The sequence below is a fragment of the Pseudophryne corroboree genome, chromosome 12 (genome assembly GCF_028390025.1).
Source record: "Pseudophryne corroboree isolate aPseCor3 chromosome 12, aPseCor3.hap2, whole genome shotgun sequence".
Classification (NCBI taxonomy): domain Eukaryota; kingdom Metazoa; phylum Chordata; class Amphibia; order Anura; family Myobatrachidae; genus Pseudophryne; species Pseudophryne corroboree.
In genome coordinates this window covers 36930428-36949559 of record NC_086455.1, presented here as the reverse complement: position 1 = coordinate 36949559, position 19132 = coordinate 36930428, and the positions used below count along the sequence as shown (strand labels likewise).

Sequence of the window (19132 nt, the reverse complement as noted above, 5' to 3'; positions counted from 1 at the left end):
TCCGTGAGACTTCCTTCATTGCCAAGCGGCTTCAAGTGCCGCCTTGATGATTTATGTAAGCCACTGTGGTGGCGTTGTCCGACTGTACTTGAACAGGACGGTTCTGTATTAAATGTTGAGCCAGGTTCAAGGAGTTGAAGACCGCCCGCCATTCCAGAATGTTGATCGGGAGGAAACACTCCTCCTTGGTCCACCGACCCTTAAGGGAGTGTTGCTCCAACAACGCGCCCCAACCCCTTAGGCTGGCATCCGTCATCAGAAGGACCCAGTTGGAGATCCAGAAGGGACGACACCTGCTCAATTGTTGGTCCTGGAGCCACCAGTTCAGTGACAAACAAACCTCCGGAGACAATGAGATTATTTGAGACCTGATCCGGTGAGGCAGGCCATCCCACTTGGCAAGAATCAGCTTCTGCAGAGGCGAGAATCAGCTTCTGCAGAGGCGAGAATTAAATAGAGCGTACTCCACCATGTCAAAAGCAGACACCATGAGGCCTAGTACTTGCTTCCTCTCTCGTCCGCGAGTGTCGATACACTCGGCGATGCATCGAATTCTGTCCTGAAGGTTCAAGAAATTCTCCTGAGACAAGAACAACCGCTGGTTGTGAGTGTCCAGCAATGCCCCCAGGTGCACTGTGCTCTGAACAGGGACCAAGTAGGATTTCTTCCAGTTGGAGCCACCCATGGGCTTGCAGAAACTGGACCATCAGATCCAGACGACAGAGGAGAATTTCTGGGGAATTCGCCAGGATCAGCAAGTCGTCCAGTTACGGTAGGATACCGACACCCTGACAGTGGAGTAAAGCAGTCATTACCGCCATGACCTTCGTGGAGACTCGCGGAGCCATGGTCAAACCAAAAGGTAAAGCCCGAAATTGATAATGGAGGTTACCAATAGCAAACCGCAGGTACTGCTGATGCGACATGGCAATCGGAATATGGAGATAAGCATCCTGTATGTCCAGGGAGACCATATAGTCCCCAGGCTCCAAAGCCAGAACAAAAGTGCGAAGAGTTTCCATACGAAACTTGGAGACTCTCACCAATTTGTTCAAGGACTTGAGGTTGAGAATGGGCCAGGAGGAACCATTCGGTTTTGGGATTAGGAACAGCGGTGAATAGTACCCCTTGCCTCTCTGAGCCAGAGGCACTGGTACTACCACTCCTGTGTCCAGGAGGGATTGTACTACCAAAATCGATGAGGGGGACGATTCTTGAAGGATATGGCGTATCCGTGAGGGACGACTTTCCGTACCCAGGCATCTGAAGAGGTCTTCAACCATTCCTGGGTAAACCTTAGAAGTCGGCCTCCCACCCTGGGATCCCCCAGGGGCAGGCCCGCCCAGTCATGCAGTAGGCTTGTCCGATTTGAAAGCAGGCTGACGGGCAGCCCAGGCACGTTTAGGTTTGGGCTTAGTGGTTTTGGAAGTTTCAGGTACGCCTGACCCTTTGCTTTACTTGGAGGACGAGAGGAACGAAAGGAAGTACTCTTAACCTTCGGGACCGAAGGAGCAGTACTTGGTAGACACGCCGTCTTAGCAGAAGCTAAGTCAGCCACAATCTTGTTGAGATCACCAAATAGAATGTCTCCCTTAAAAAGGGAGCACCTCCAGGGTTTTCTTAGAGTCCAGATCCACAGACCAGGACCGTAACCAGAGAATCTGGCGAGCCAAAATGGACGTAGTAGAAGCCTTGGCCGCAAGAAATAAGAAGCCGCTCCCTTAATGTAATGAGATGTTGTGACACTATATGAGAGGCATTGTCTAGCATTATCAGAAAAGTTGGACGGCAGCTCTGCTTCCACCTCCTGAGCCCACGCTTCAATAGCTTCTGTAGCTGCAATAGTGGGACGATGCACTGCTCCTGCAAGGGTGTCAATAGTTTTAAAGCAACCCTCCACACACTTATCCATCGGTTCTTTCAGAGAGGTGACTGTAGTTACAGGCATAGCAGAGGACACTACCAGCCGCGCCACTTGCGAATCCACCGGCGGTGGTGTTTCCCAATTCTTACTTAGCTCCGCAGCGAGGGGATAGCGAGTCAGCATCTTCTTGTGAGGTGCCAATTTCTTTACTGGATTTTCCCCAGGATTCCTGACATGTGTCAACTAAGTGGTCAGAATGAGGCAAAACTTGTTTAATAACCTGCTGACGTTTAAACCTATCCGGTTTCTTAGAGGTAACAACAGGTTCTGGGTCATCAATTTGAAGAAATCAGCCTGATAGCCTCCAATAAGTCAGGAACATCCACCTGCGAAACAGATTAACCATCAGAAACATCTAGGTCAGTATCTGTGGGATCAATATATACGCCATCTTCATCAGACAAAGTGTCTGGAACATGGGTGGATTGTGAGGAAGTAATGGCCTGCTAGAGGACCCCTTGGTTTTAGGCGGGTGAGGGTTAGGTTTTTGTTTGTTCAGTGAGTGATTCAATTGCTGTAACTGAGTGGACAGGAGATCTGCCCATGACCCTCTTACCTCCTCCCTGAGTGCGGCCACGCGATCCCGGAGAGCTGCGGCTGGTGTGTGCCCGATGAAGAGAACCGGAGCCCCCGCTGTAAGTACCCGGCAACCAAGGACATGGGAGTATACAGCGCCGCTGGGGAAGGTGATAGAGCTGCAGCAGGAGAAGTCAGAATGACATCTAGCACATATAGTGCCTCTGCTGCAGCCCTTGAAGACTTCTGTCTTCACTTTAAAAAGCACTGCAGGCACCAACTTACAAACTGAGCTCCTGTGCATGGAGGCGGGGTTATAGAGGAGGCACAGCTGAGCATCTTGGGAACAGTCGGCTTTAGCCGGTTGGTGCCTTGGATAAAGATCCTACTCTAGACCCCGATGTTATTCCCTGTGGAACCCAGTGTACCCCGCTGCAGAAATGTAAATTTTTATTTAGTTTATAATCTAGAGTGACCATACATCCAAAAAATTTCTAGACGAATTTGGCCAGATGTGCAACTGGCTCGTCTTGACAAGCAGCTATATTGGAGTATTGTTCTCTTTTTAATATTTATTATTCTTATATTACGGTTTTTATTATAGTGTAACCATCTATAGTGACTGGATTAATGGCAACTAGTTAGAAATCTCTGGATTGCTATATTATTTTGTTTAAGGAGATCAGTAGGTTGGGGTTGTGTGACCGAGGGCGGGATCCCAGCTTTTAGATTGCAGACTGGGACAACGGAGCCTCTTGCGGACTATGGGTGGACACCCACGAGTGAGTGAGAATAGTCCCTGTTGGTCGGCTTGCTATGTAAAGGCCGTCGGGGCTATTGGACGAGAAAGAAGATGAAGACGAATTAAAAAAAAAGTGATTTTCCTTCATCCAGCTGAACCTTCACCATCATTCTTCTATCCAAGGAAGCATGATGTACTATGGATACCTCTAATAGATGTCTTATGCATAGTCGAAACTATAACTCCAACTGGAAGAATTTATGTCCTGATGACACTTTAAAAACCACTGAGGCATTGTCAAACTATCTTCAGCTAACATTGTTGACTGACTAATATAAATGTCAAGTATTTCTATGTAACTTGATTTATATAATTAAGCTAATGAAGTCATCAAATCTATTATTACCTATGGGTGTGGGATGACAGATAGACAGTGTCTAGTTACACAGTCAATGGATAGACACCACATGTTAGACATTAGGTCGACTTTAATTTTTTATACATTTTTTTTATTATTATTTTTCATTTTTGTGGTTTGTGTGGATAGTTTTGTCATCTGGGACCCCCAATTGTATAAAGGCATTTGCTCGCCACGCTTCAGGCTCGGTGGCTCGACACAAGGTTTATAACCAACTCTATGCCGACATGGCTAGGGAAGGTATGAAATAGTCCAAAAACATGTAAAAAATAAGAATTTACTTACCGATAATTCTATTTCTCGTAGTCCGTAGTGGATGCTGGGACTTCCGTAAGGACCATGGGGAATAGCGGCTCCGCAGGAGACTGGGCACAAAAGTAAATCTTTAGACTAGCTGGTGTGCACTGGCTCCTCCCCCTATGACCCTCCTCCAAGCCTCAGTTAGGATACTGTGCCCGGACGAGCGTACATAATAAGGAAGGATTTTGAATCCCGGGTAAGACTCATACCAGCCACACCAATCACACCGTACAACCTGTGATCTGAACCCAGTTAACAGTATGATAAAACGTAGGAGCCTCTGAAAAGATGGCTCACAACAATAAAACAACCCGATTTTTTTGTAACAATAACTATATACAAGTATTGCAGACAATCCGCACTTGGGATGGGTGCCCAGCATCCACTACGGACTACGAGAAATAGAATTATCGGTAAGTAAATTCTTATTTTCTCTGACGTCCTAGTGGATGCTGGGACTTCCGTAAGGACCATGGGGATTATACCAAAGCTCCCAAACGGGCGGGAGAGTGCGGATGACTCTGCAGCACCGAATGAGAGAACTCAAGGTCCTCCTCAGCCAGGGTATCAAATTTGTAGAATTTAGCAAACGTGTTTGCCCCTGACCAAGTACCTGCTCGGCAAAGTTGTAAAGCCGAGACCCCTCGGGCAGCCGCCCAAGATGAGCCCACCTTCCTTGTGGAATGGGCTTTAACAGATTTTGGCTGTGGCAGGCCTGCCACAGAATGTGCAAGCTGAATTGTATTACAAATCCAACGAGCAATCGTCTGCTTAGAAGCAGGAGCACCCAGCTTGTTGGGTGCATACAGTATAAACAGCGAGTCAGATTTTCTGACTCCAGCCGTCCTGGAAACATATATTTTCAGGGCCCTGACTACGTCCAGCAACTTGGAGTCCTCCAAGTCCCTAGTAGCCGCAGGTACCACAATAGGTTGGTTCATGTGAAACGCTGAAACCACCTTAGGGAGAAATTGAGGACGAGTCCTCAATTCCGCCCTATCCGAATGAAATATCAGGTAAGGGCTTTTACAGGATAAAGCCGCCAATTCTGATACGCGCCTGGCTGAAGCCAGGGCTAACAGCATTACCACTTTCCATGTGAGATATTTTAAATCCACTGTGGCAAGTGGTTCGAACCAATGTGATTTTAGGAATCCCAAAACCACATTGAGATCCCAGGGTGCCACTGGAGGCACAAAGGGAGGCTGTATATGCAGTACCCCCTTTACAAAAGTCTGGACTTCAGGAACTGAAGCCAGTTCCTTCTGGAAGAAGATCGACAGGGCCGAAATTTGAACCTTAATGGATCCTAATTTTAGGCCCATAGACAATCCTGCTTGCAGGAAATGCAGGAAACGACCCAGTTTAAATTCCTCTGTAGGGGCCTTCTTGGCCTCACACCACGCAACATATTTCCGCCAAATGCGGTGATAATGTTTTGCGGTTACATCCTTCCTGGCTTTGATCAGGGTAGGGATGACTTCATCTGGAATGCCTTTTTCCTTCAGGATCCGGCGTTCAACCACCATGCCGTCAAACGCAGCCGCGGTAAGTCTTGGAACAGGCAAGGTCCCTGCTGAATCAGGTCCTTTCTTAGAGGTAGAGGCCACGAGTCCTCCGTGAGCATCTCTTGCAGCTCCGGGTACCAAGTTCTTCTTGGCCAATCCGGAGCCACGAGTATAGTTCTTACTCCTCTCCTTCTTATGATTCTCAGTACTTTTGGTATGAGAGGCAGAGGAGGGAACACATACACCGACTGGAACACCCACGGTGTTACCAGAGCGTCCACCGCTATTGCCTGAGGGTCCCTTGACCTGGCGCAATATCTGTCCAGTTTCTTGTTGAGACGGGACGCCATCATGTCCACCTTTGGTTTTTCCCAACGGTTTACAATCACTTGGAAGACTTCTGGATGAAGTCCCCACTCCCCCGGGTGGAGGTCGTGTCTGCTGAGGAAGTCTGCTTCCCAGTTGTCCACTCCCGGAATGAACACTGCTGACAGTGCCATCACATGATTTTCCGCCCAGCGGAGAATCCTTGCAGCTTCTGCCATTGCCCTCCTGCTTCTTGTGCCGCCCTGTCTGTTTACGTGGGCGACAGCCGTGATGTTGTCCGACTGGATCAATACCGGTTGACCCTGAAGCAGAGGCCTTGCTTGACTTAGGGCATTGTAAATGGCCCTTAGTTCTAGGATATTTATGTGAAGAGACGTTTCCATGCTTGACCACAAGCCCTGGAAATTTTTTCCCTGTGTGACTGCTCCCCAGCCTCTCAGGCTGGCATCCGTGGTCACCAACATCCAATCCTGAATGCAGAATCTGCGGCCCTCTAGAAGATGAGCCCTCTGTAACCACCACAGGAGAGACACCCTTGTCCTTGGAGATAGGGTTATCCGCTGATGCATCTGAAGATGCGATCCGGACCATTTGTCCAGCAGATCCCACTGAAAAGTTCTTGCATGGAATCTTCCGAATGGAATCGCTTCGTAAGAAGCCACCATTTTTCCCAGGACTCTCGTGCATTGATGCACTGACACTTGTCCTGGTTTTAGGAGGTTCCTGACTAGCTCAAATAACTCCCTGGCCTTCTCCTCCGGGAGAAAAACCTTTTTCTGGACTGTGTCCAGAATCATCCCTAGGAACAGTAGACGTGTTGTTGGAATCAGCTGTGATTTTGGGATATTTAGAATCCACCCGTGCTGACGTAGCACTACCTGAGATAGTGCTACTCCGACCTCTAACTGCTCCCTGGACCTTGCCCTTATCAGGAGATCGTCCAAGTAAGGGATAATTAATACGCCTTCTCTTCGAAGAAGAATCATCATTTCGGCCATTACCTTGGTAAAGACCCGTGGTGCCGTGGACAATCCAAACGGCAGCGTCTGAAACTGATAGTGACAGTTTTGTATCACAAACCTGAGGTACCCTTGGTGAGAAGGGTAGATTGGGACATGGAGATAAGCATCTTTGATGTCTAGAGATACCATATAGTCCCCTTCTTCCAGGTTCGCTATCACTGCTCTGAGTGACTCCATCTTGAATTTGAACCTTTTTATGTAAGTGTTCAAAGATTTTAGATTTAAAATTGGTCTCACCGAGCCGTCCGGCTTCGGTACCACAAACAGCGTGGAATAATACCCCTTTCCCTGTTGTAGGAGGGGTACCTTGATTATCACTTGCTGGGAATACAGCTTGTGAATAGCTTCCAATACTGCCTCCCTGTCGGAAGGTGACGTTGGTAGAGCAGACTTCATGAACCGGCGAGGGGGAGACGTCTCGAATTCCAATTTGTACCCCTGTGATACTACCTGCAGGATCCAGGGGTCCACTTGCGAGTGAGCCCACTGCGCGCTGAATTTCTTGAGACGACCCCCCACCGTGCCTGAGTCCGCATGTAGAGCCCCAGCGTCATGCTGAAGACTTGGCAGAAGCGGGGGAGGGCTTCTGCTCCTGGGAAGAGGCTGCCTGGTGTAGTCTTTTTCCCCTTCCTCTGCCCCGGGGCAGAAATGAGCGGCCTTTTTCCCGCTTGCCCTTATAGGGACGAAAGGACTGAGTTTGAAAAGACGGTGTCTTTTTCTGATGAGAGGTGACCTGGGGTAAAAAGGTGGATTTTCCAGCCGTTGCCGTGGCCACCAGGTCCGATAGACCGACCCCAAATAACTCCTCCCCTTTATACGGCAATACTTCCATATGTCGTTTGGAATCCGCATCACCTGACCACTGTCGCGTCCATAACGTTCTTCTGGCAGAAATGGACATCGCACTCACTCTAGATGCCAGGGTGCAAATATCCCTCTGTGCATCTCGCATATATAGTAATGCATCCTTTAAATGCTCTATTCAATATTTTCAGTCAGGGAATCCGACCAAGCCACTCAAGCGCTGCACATCCAGGCTGAGGCGATTGCTGGTCGCAGTATAACACCGGTATGTGTGTATATACCTTTTAGGATATTTTCCAGCCTTCTATCAGCTGGTTCCTTGAGGGCGGCCGTATCAGGGGACGGTAACGCCACTTGTTTTGATAAGCGTGTGAGCGCCTTATCTACGCTAGGGGGTGTTTCCCAACGCGCCCTAACCTCTGGCGGGAAAGGGTATAATGCCAATAACTTTTTAGAAATTAGCAGTTTTTTAATCGGGGGAAACCCACGCTTTATCACACACCTCATTTAATTCATCTGATTCAGGAAAAACTACTGGTAGTTTTTTCACACCCCACATAATACCCTTTTTTGTGGTACTTGTAGTGTCAGAAATGTTCAATGCCTCCTTCATTGCCGTGATCATGTAACGTGTGGCCCTACTGGACATTACGTTTGTCTCCTCACCGTCGACACTGGATTCAGTATCCGTGTCTGGGTCTGTGTCGACCATCTGAGGTAACGGGCGTTTTAGCGCTCCTGACGGTGTCTGAGACGCCTGAACAGGCACTAATTGGTTTGCCGGCTGTCTCATGTCGTCAACAGTTTTTTTGCAAAGTGCTGACATTGTCACGTAATTCTTTAAATCCGACCATCCAATCAGGTGTCGACTCCCTAGGGGGTGACATCACTAACACAGGCAATTGCTCTGCTTCCACATCATTTTCCTCCTCATACATGTCGACACAATCGTACCGACACCCAGCACACACACACAGGGAATGCTCTGATAGAGGACAGGACCCCACGAGCCCTTTGGGGAGACAGAGGGAGAGTTTGCCAGCACACACCAGAGCGCTATATATATATATATATATATATATATATATATATATATATATATATATATATATATATATATATATATATATATATATATATATATATATATATATATATATATATATATATATATATATATATATATATATATGGAGTAGAAGAAAAATGGCAGCGGCACTCCGTTTGAAATTATTGAAAAAAATGTATTTCAAATATAATACAACATCACAGTGGTCACATATAGAACCAACGTTTCGGGGTCCTTGGACCCCTTTGTCAAGGCGTGAACAGTGTGTACTGGAGACCCACTTACCTTTTATAGCACCCAGGTGAAACCCACACCAAGACGTGAGCAGGGCCGGACGCCGTCAGCTCCGGAGACCGCCGGGGCATTTCCGGTGTCCCAGGAAGTGACGCGATGTCGGGTCTGTGACGCGGTCGTCATGGTAACCCGCGTCATTGTCCGTGACATCCGTGCCGGCCCTGTAGAAAAAGTGACAAGAGAAAGATAGTAAAAGCAGTTGGGAGAGCACTATGGACTGTAAAAACACTATCTGTTGGACTATGTATAATAAAGGACTTGTTGTGCAGAAGGTGGGGATGCTGAGAGACTAGGTTGTTATTTATGTGGTGTGAGAAGAAGGGCATTTATATGACTAGCACGTATATGGGTGGCAGGTGTATAGCGGGACTGGGTTGGCAAAAGTGAGGAAAAGGAATGAGAAGTGTGGTGAGTGTTGGGTGAATGCTTGAAGTCTGGAGTGAAATGTGACATGTCTGCGGGGACAACTGGTTAATCTGTGTGTGTGTAGAGTGATTGGGATTCAGGGAGCTGAGTCCATGGAACGTGCGTTAGGACAGGGAGGGTGTGAGGGATAAATGAAAAGGGTGGTGACGTAACAATGTGTGTGAATAAGCCGTGTGGTGTTGTAATTAGAAAGAATCATGAAGTGCCAATTAGATAAACGTGAAGTGCAAAGTGATGGGAGTGTGGAAGTGCAGAATGTGTGTGAAGTATGGGGGTGAGAGAAAAGATATGCCGAGTGCTACATAAACAACGGTATGAAACATGGTATGAACGAATTATTAGACTGTAGAGCTTGTTTAGTCCAATGAAATTACACTGTCTTTCGGGCCTCGGCTAGGTCCCGATTAGAGTGGACGTGTCAAATGCAATATGTTAAAGACTGTTCCACTGGATCTTGTCGTTCAATCCCTTTGGTGGAAGAGTGTCCAATTTAAATATCCAACGTGCCTCCAGCCTCAACAGAGTCCCGTTCCTGTCACCACCTCTAAGTTGTGCTGGGACGTGATCGATGATCATATGTCTCAGTGACTCAATTGGGTGTCCCTTTGATGCGAAATGTTGAGCAACTGGTTGATCAGAACTTCCCTTCTTAATGGCGGCATTGATGGCTGATCTGTGTTGTGCCATCCTGGTTCTAAAGCTGGTGATGGTCTTGCCTACATACCCTAGCCCGCAGGGGCAGGTAATATAGTATACCACATGGGTGGACGTGCAGGTCATAACGTGTTTCAATTTGAACTCTACATCCCTGAATGGATGTTTGAAGGATGCTCCGCTAATCATGTTTTTGCAGGTGGTACATCCCAGGCATTTGTAACAGCCTGGCTGCTTGGTGAGGAAGTTTGAAGAAACGCTGTTGTTGAAGCCAGTGACATCCGCGTGTACTATCGTGTCTTTGATGTTTCTAGCCCTCATGAAGCAATTCATTGGCCTTCTGTTTTTAAAACAGGCAAGTTTCTCATCAGTGGCCACTATGGGCCATAACGCCCGAGTGGCCCGCTGGATCACTGGGCTAGAGGTACAGAACTGGCTTTTCCAGGGAATTATGTCGTCCTTCTTTTTAGTTGATGAGCGTAGTAAATCCTTCCTGTCCATTTTCATGACCTCTTGTTTATGTTTCAGCAAGTCACTCTTGTTGTAGCCTCTCTGGAGAAACTTGTTGATTACTCTGTCTAGCTGAGTTCCCAAGGTCTCGTGGTCGCTGTGGATCCTAGCGGTACGTATAAGTTGGGACCGGGGTAATCCTCTAATGAGAGGTTTGGGATGGTGACTACTGGCCAAGAGCATGGTGTTCTTATCCGTGGGTTTGGTATAGACAATAGTGTCTATGTTATTGTTGCGGATGGTGACTTGTACGTCCAGATAGTTGATACTAGAGGTGTTCCACTGGTAAGTGAATTTGATGTGGACTGCTGCTTTGTTAATGTCTTCCATCATGCGGGTGAACTTATCTTCGCTGCCGGTCCAAAGCATAAAGACATCGTCGATGTAACGACAGTATGTTAGAATATTTTGGGCATATGCTGGATTGGTGAAGAAGGTGTTCCGTTCCTCCCTGAACATGTAGGTGTTGGCGTAAGATGGCGCCACATTGCTGCCCATGGCGCAGCCCGTCAGTTGGAGGTAAAATTTACCGTCAAATAGGAAATAGTTCCTCTTTAAGGTCAGTTCCAGTAGGCGCATGAAGAGTGTTCGGTCCACATCTTGCATGTTGTTTTGATCCAGGAACTCTAGCATGGCTTCTAATCCACCTTCATGTGGTATACTGGTGTATAGGTTACAAATGTCCATGACGCATAATAGCGTACCTGTAGGGACAAAAGAGATGCCGTCCAGTAAGTTGAGGAAGTCTGTGGTGTCTTTGATGTATGATTGCTGCCTGGTGACCAATGGTTGGAGAATGCTGTCCAGGAATTGGGATATGGGTTGGTATAGTGACGATCTGGCAGAGATAATGGGTCTGCCTGGTGGTTTGTGAACATCCTTGTGTATTTTGGGGACAGTAAAGAAGACAGGTGTGACTGGGTGTTCTTTTTTCAGGATTCGGTGTAATTTTGATGTGATGAGTTTATTGTCCAGAGCTCCGTCCAGAATCTGATCCAATTCTCGTTTGAAGCCTATAGTAGGATCCGAGGTAAGTTCCTGATAGGTATGAACATCGGATAATTGTCTCAAGGCCTCTGCCCGGTAATCTGCTAGGTTCTGGATTACCAAGCCGCCCCCCTTATCGGCGGGGCGGAAAATTATGTCCCTAGCGTTACCCAAATCCCGTAGAGCGCTTCTTTCTGCCCTGGTTAAATTGTCGCGCTGTGTTGTAGGGGTGGCATTATAGCGCTGAACTGAATTGTCCAGTAAGCGGGCGAAAGTTCTGAGGGATGGGTTAGAGGATTGGGGATCGAACCTTGAGACAGTGTGCTGTCTCTCGAATTTATCGAAGGCAGATGTAGGCTGTTCTGATGGGTGATCTTGGAAATATTCTTGAAGACGGAGCTTGCGTGAAAAACGATGTAAATCCATCTTCCAAATAAACTCGTCATGTCTACTGGTGGGAATGTAGGATAAGCCTTTGTTTAGGACCGCCATCTCAACTTGGGTGAAGTTTCTGTCGGAGAGGTTGAATACTAAGTCTTCCGTTTGTTGGAGGTGCTTCTGTTGCCTCTTATTTTGGCCTCCCCTGCGGGTGGGCGTCCTTTTGGATTGGGATCCCCGGGGGTGGCTGTAGCCCCGCCTAAAGGGGCCCTGCTTGATATCGGTGATTCCTCCGGTTCGGGAGCCGGGAATTCACTGTCGCTGTTAGAAGACTGGGCCGAGAAGGTGGACTCATCTCTGCGCCTCCGCCAGTTCCTTCTGAAGGTGAATTTGGATTGTTCCTCCCTCCGTACTTCTCCCCCCATAAGCCATCGGTACACCCTGTTTTCTTCATAGTCTGCTTTGACTATGTTATGCTTGTTTCTCTTAAATCTGACCAGTTCCCTCTTGTGCTGGTCGATTTGTGTCTGCAATTTCAATATCCAATCCTGTGTGGTATTTTCCTGCAATGATTTTAGGCATTGTTTCTCAAAGGTAGCGATCTTCTCTCTAGTCGCTCTCAATTCTCTTCCAACCTCCTCTATAACTAATAACATTAGGTCCATGCTGCACTTATTCAGGATGGCCGTCCACCTGCGGCAGAACTCCGGGTTATATCTCCCCAGAGTGGGTACATTTCTTATTCTAAAGCCGCGTGGGATCATCTGCTCGCGATGGTAATCGGATAGTGAGATGCCGTGCATAAGGAAGTCTGTTTCTTTCTTCCTCAAGCGGAGGAGTTGGTGAAAGATGTCCTGTGCTTCCAGGTGCGCATCGCTTAAAGATAGGCTTTCCTTAAAACGCAATCTCTCGGCATCCTCCGAATTAAAGCTGAGCGTATCCCCTTTAAGAACTGTTGCGGTCTGGCATCCTGCCTGGTGGCCGTTTCCTGACGTTTGCAGCTTGTCCATGTTGTGCTTGCAATCAGTGCTCCCCAAAAGTGCGTGGAGAAATGGTGAAGTAGCCGTGAAAAGCCCAGTGGTGCTGGATGACACCGCCTTGCTACTGGAGTATTCTGGTAGCAATGAATAATGTCTTGAAACTGTGGCTGGGTGCCTTGGCTCGGGTGGGCGGCAGGGACTGGGCCCTGGAGTCCGTGATGTAGAATTTTGTTATGCCCGGCACTCCCAATGCAATTAGATTAATCCGGGTGCCCTCCGCAGTAAATAATCCATGGAGTAGAAGAAAAATGGCAGCGGCACTCCGTTTGAAATTATTGAAAAAAATGTATTTCAAATATAATACAACATCACAGTGGTCACATATAGAACCAACGTTTCGGGGTCCTTGGACCCCTTTGTCAAGGCGTGAACAGTGTGTACTGGAGACCCACTTACCTTTTATAGCACCCAGGTGAAACCCACACCAAGACGTGAGCAGGGCCGGACGCCGTCAGCTCCGGAGACCGCCGGGGCATTTCCGGTGTCCCAGGAAGTGACGCGATGTCGGGTCTGTGACGCGGTCGTCATGGTAACCCGCGTCATTGTCCGTGACATCCGTGCCGGCCCTGTAGAAAAAGTGACAAGAGAAAGATAGTAAAAGCAGTTGGGAGAGCACTATGGACTGTAAAAACACTATCTGTTGGACTATGTATAATAAAGGACTTGTTGTGCAGAAGGTGGGGATGCTGAGAGACTAGGTTTTTACAGTCCATAGTGCTCTCCCAACTGCTTTTACTATCTTTCTCTTGTCACTTTTTCTACAGGGCCGGCACGGATGTCACGGACAATGACGCGGGTTACCATGACGACCGCGTCACAGACCCGACATCGCGTCACTTCCTGGGACACCGGAAATGCCCCGGCGGTCTCCGGAGCTGACGGCGTCCGGCCCTGCTCACGTCTTGGTGTGGGTTTCACCTGGGTGCTATAAAAGGTAAGTGGGTCTCCAGTACACACTGTTCACGCCTTGACAAAGGGGTCCAAGGACCCCGAAACGTTGGTTCTATATGTGACCACTGTGATGTTGTATTATATTTGAAATACATTTTTTTCAATAATTTCAAACGGAGTGCCGCTGCCATTTTTCTTCTACTCCATGGATTATTTACTGCGGAGGGCACCCGGATTAATCTAATTGCATTGGGAGTGCCGGGCATAACAAAATTCTACATCACGGACTCCAGGGCCCAGTCCCTGCCGCCCACCCGAGCCAAGGCACCCAGCCACAGTTTCAAGACATTATTCATTGCTACCAGAATACTCCAGTAGCAAGGCGGTGTCATCCAGCACCACTGGGCTTTTCACGGCTACTTCACCATTTCTCCACGCACTTTTGGGGAGCACTGATTGCAAGCACAACATGGACAAGCTGCAAACGTCAGGAAACGGCCACCAGGCAGGATGCCAGACCGCAACAGTTCTTAAAGGGGATACGCTCAGCTTTAATTCGGAGGATGCCGAGAGATTGCGTTTTAAGGAAAGCCTATCTTTAAGCGATGCGCACCTGGAAGCACAGGACATCTTTCACCAACTCCTCCGCTTGAGGAAGAAAGAAACAGACTTCCTTATGCACGGCATCTCACTATCCGATTACCATCGCGAGCAGATGATCCCACGCGGCTTTAGAATAAGAAATGTACCCACTCTGGGGAGATATAACCCGGAGTTCTGCCGCAGGTGGACGGCCATCCTGAATAAGTGCAGCATGGACCTAATGTTATTAGTTATAGAGGAGGTTGGAAGAGAATTGAGAGCGACTAGAGAGAAGATCGCTACCTTTGAGAAACAATGCCTAAAATCATTGCAGGAAAATACCACACAGGATTGGATATTGAAATTGCAGACACAAATCGACCAGCACAAGAGGGAACTGGTCAGATTTAAGAGAAACAAGCATAACATAGTCAAAGCAGACTATGAAGAAAACAGGGTGTACCGATGGCTTATGGGGGGAGAAGTACGGAGGGAGGAACAATCCAAATTCACCTTCAGAAGGAACTGGCGGAGGCGCAGAGATGAGTCCACCTTCTCGGCCCAGTCTTCTAACAGCGACAGTGAATTCCCGGCTCCCGAACCGGAGGAATCACCGATATCAAGCAGGGCCCCTTTAGGCGGGGCTACAGCCACCCCCGGGGATCCCAATCCAAAAGGACGCCCACCCGCAGGGGAGGCCAAAATAAGAGGCAACAGAAGCACCTCCAACAAACGGAAGACTTAGTATTCAACCTCTCCGACAGAAACTTCACCCAAGTTGAGATGGCGGTCCTAAACAAAGGCTTATCCTACATTCCCACCAGTAGACATGACGAGTTTATTTGGAAGATGGATTTACATCGTTTTTCACGCAAGCTCCGTCTTCAAGAATATTTCCAAGATCACCCATCAGAACAGCCTACATCTGCCTTCGATAAATTCGAGAGACAGCACACTGTCTCAAGGTTCGATCCCCAATCCTCTAACCCATCCCTCAGAACTTTCGCCCGCTTACTGGACAATTCAGTTCAGCGCTATAATGCCACCCCTACAACACAGCGCGACAATTTAACCAGGGCAGAAAGAAGCGCTCTACGGGATTTGGGTAACGCTAGGGACATAATTTTCCGCCCCGCCGATAAGGGGGGCGGCTTGGTAATCCAGAACCTAGCAGATTACCGGGCAGAGGCCTTGAGACAATTATCCGATGTTCATACCTATCAGGAACTTACCTCGGATCCTACTATAGGCTTCAAACGAGAATTGGATCAGATTCTGGACGGAGCTCTGGACAATAAACTCATCACATCAAAATTACACCGAATCCTGAAAAAAGAACACCCAGTCACACCTGTCTTCTTTACTGTCCCCAAAATACACAAGGATGTTCACAAACCACCAGGCAGACCCATTATCTCTGCCAGATCGTCACTATACCAACCCATATCCCAATTCCTGGACAGCATTCTCCAACCATTGGTCACCAGGCAGCAATCATACATCAAAGACACCACAGACTTCCTCAACTTACTGGACGGCATCTCTTTTGTCCCTACAGGTACGCTATTATGCGTCATGGACATTTGTAACCTATACACCAGTATACCACATGAAGGTGGATTAGAAGCCATGCTAGAGTTCCTGGATCAAAACAACATGCAAGATGTGGACCGAACACTCTTCATGCGCCTACTGGAACTGACCTTAAAGAGGAACTATTTCCTATTTGACGGTAAATTTTACCTCCAACTGACGGGCTGCGCCATGGGCAGCAATGTGGCGCCATCTTACGCCAACACCTACATGTTCAGGGAGGAACGGAACACCTTCTTCACCAATCCAGCATATGCCCAAAATATTCTAACATACTGTCGTTACATCGACGATGTCTTTATGCTTTGGACCGGCAGCGAAGATAAGTTCACCCGCATGATGGAAGACATTAACAAAGCAGCAGTCCACATCAAATTCACTTACCAGTGGAACACCTCTAGTATCAACTATCTGGACGTACAAGTCACCATCCGCAACAATAACATAGACACTATTGTCTATACCAAACCCACGGATAAGAACACCATGCTCTTGGCCAGTAGTCACCATCCCAAACCTCTCATTAGAGGATTACCCCGGTCCCAACTTATACGTACCGCTAGGATCCACAGCGACCACGAGACCTTGGGAACTCAGCTAGACAGAGTAATCAACAAGTTTCTCCAGAGAGGCTACAACAAGAGTGACTTGCTGAAACATAAACAAGAGGTCATGAAAATGGACAGGAAGGATTTACTACGCTCATCAACTAAAAAGAAGGACGACATAATTCCCTGGAAAAGCCAGTTCTGTACCTCTAGCCCAGTGATCCAGCGGGCCACTCGGGCGTTATGGCCCATAGTGGCCACTGATGAGAAACTTGCCTGTTTTAAAAACAGAAGGCCAATGAATTGCTTCATGAGGGCTAGAAACATCAAAGACACGATAGTACACGCGGATGTCACTGGCTTCAACAACAGCGTTTCTTCAAACTTCCTCACCAAGCAGCCAGGCTGTTACAAATGCCTGGGATGTACCACCTGCAAAAACATGATTAGCGGAGCATCCTTCAAACATCCATTCAGGGATGTAGAGTTCAAATTGAAACACGTTATGACCTGCACGTCCACCCATGTGGTATACTATATTACCTGCCCCTGCGGGCTAGGGTATGTAGGCAAGACCATCACCAGCTTTAGAACCAGGATGGCACAACACAGATCAGCCATCAATGCCGCCATTAAGAAGGGAAGTTCTGATCAACCAGTTGCTCAACATTTCGCATCAAAGGGACACCCAATTGAGTCACTGAGACATATGATCATCGATCACGTCCCAGCACAACTTAGAGGTGGTGACAGGAACGGGACTCTGTTGAGGCTGGAGGCACGTTGGATATTTAAATTGGACACTCTTCCACCAAAGGGATTGAACGACAAGATCCAGTGGAACAGTCTTTAACATATTGCATTTGACACGTCCACTCTAATCGGGACCTAGCCGAGGCCCGAAAGACAGTGTAATTTCATTGGACTAAACAAGCTCTACAGTCTAATAATTCGTTCATACCATGTTTCATACCGTTGTTTATGTAGCACTCGGCATATCTTTTCTCTCACCCCCATACTTCACACACATTCTGCACTTCCACACTCCCATCACTTTGCACTTCACGTTTATCTAATTGGCACTTCATGATTCTTTCTAATTACAACACCACACGGCTTATTCACACACATTGTTACGTCACCACCCTTTTCATTTATCCCTCACACCCTCCCTGTCCTAACGCACGTTCCATGGACTCAGCTCCCTGAATCCCAATCACTCTACACACACACAGATTAACCAGTTGTCCCCGCAGACATGTCACATTTCACTCCAGACTTCAAGCATTCACCCAACACTCACCACACTTCTCATTCCTTTTCCTCACTTTTGCCAACCCAGTCCCGCTATACACCTGCCACCCATATACGTGCTAGTCATATAAATGCCCTTCTTCTCACACCACATAAATAACAACCTAGTCTCTCAGCATCCCCACCTTCTGCACAACAAGTCCTTTATTATACATAGTCCAACAGATAGTGTTTTTACAGTCCATAGTGCTCTCCCAACTGCTTTTACTATCTTTCTCTTGTCACTTTTTCTACAGGGCCGGCACGGATGTCACGGACAATGACGCGGGTTACCATGACGACCGCGTCACAGACCCGACATCGCGTCACTTCCTGGGACACCGGAAATGCCCCGGCGGTCTCCGGAGCTGACGGCGTCCGGCCCTGCTCACGTCTTGGTGTGGGTTTCACCTGGGTGCTATAAAAGGTAAGTGGGTCTCCAGTACACACTGTTCACGCCTTGACAAAGGGGTCCAAGGACCCCGAAACGTTGGTTCTATATGTGACCACTGTGATGTTGTATTATATTTGAAATACATTTTTTTCAATAATTTCAAACGGAGTGCCGCTGCCATTTTTCTTCTACTCCATGGATTATTTACTGCGGAGGGCACCCGGATTAATCTAATTGCATTGGGAGTGCCGGGCATAACAAAATTCTATATATATATATATATATATATATATATATATATATATATATATATACACATACACACACATATACACATATACACAGGGATAACCTTATATAAGTGTTTCTCCCTTTACAGCTGCTGTTTTATATTAGCTGCCAATAGTGCCCCCCCTCTCTTGTTTTACCCTGATTCTTGTAGCAGGACTGCAGGGGAGAGTCAGGGAGCCGTCCTTCCAGCGGAGCTGTGAAAGAAAATGGCGCTTGTGTGCTGAGGAGAAAGGCTCCGCCCCCTTCACGGCGGCCTTTTCTCCCGCTTTTTTCAGGAAAACTGGCAGGGGTTAAATGCATCCATATAGCCCAGGAGCTATATGTGATGCATTTCTTTAGCCATATAAGGTTTTTATAGTGTTTTATTGCGTCTCAGGGCGCCCCCCCCTAGCGCCCTGCACCCTCAGTGACCGGAGTGTGAAGTGTGCTGAGAGCAATGGCGCACAGCTGCAGTGCTGTGCGCTACCTTATTTGAAGACAGGAACGTCTTCTGCCGCCGCTTTCTCCGGACCTCTTCGCTCTTCTGGCTCTGTAAGGGGGCCGGCGGCGCGGCTCCGGGACCCATCCAGGCTTAACCTGTGATCGTCCCTCTGGAGCTAATGTCCAGTAGCCAAGAAGCCC

At 47.8% G+C, this 19132-nt stretch overlaps 1 protein-coding gene across 11 annotated transcripts in view; it reads right to left on the bottom strand.

Moving 5' to 3' along the window:
* The window catches only part of MTA1 (metastasis associated 1), a 298988-nt gene that overhangs the window by 221293 nt on the left and 58563 nt on the right, over nt 1-19132 (bottom strand). The window contains exon 1 of one of the 11 annotated variants that reach the window (XM_063947332.1): nt 8916-9006. The exons of the other annotated variants lie outside the window; for them this stretch is intronic. The gene's annotated coding sequence lies outside the window, so the exon portion shown is untranslated. Of the gene's footprint in view, nt 1-8915; nt 9007-19132 lie in introns of those variants that run through there. 11 annotated transcript variants of the gene reach the window in all.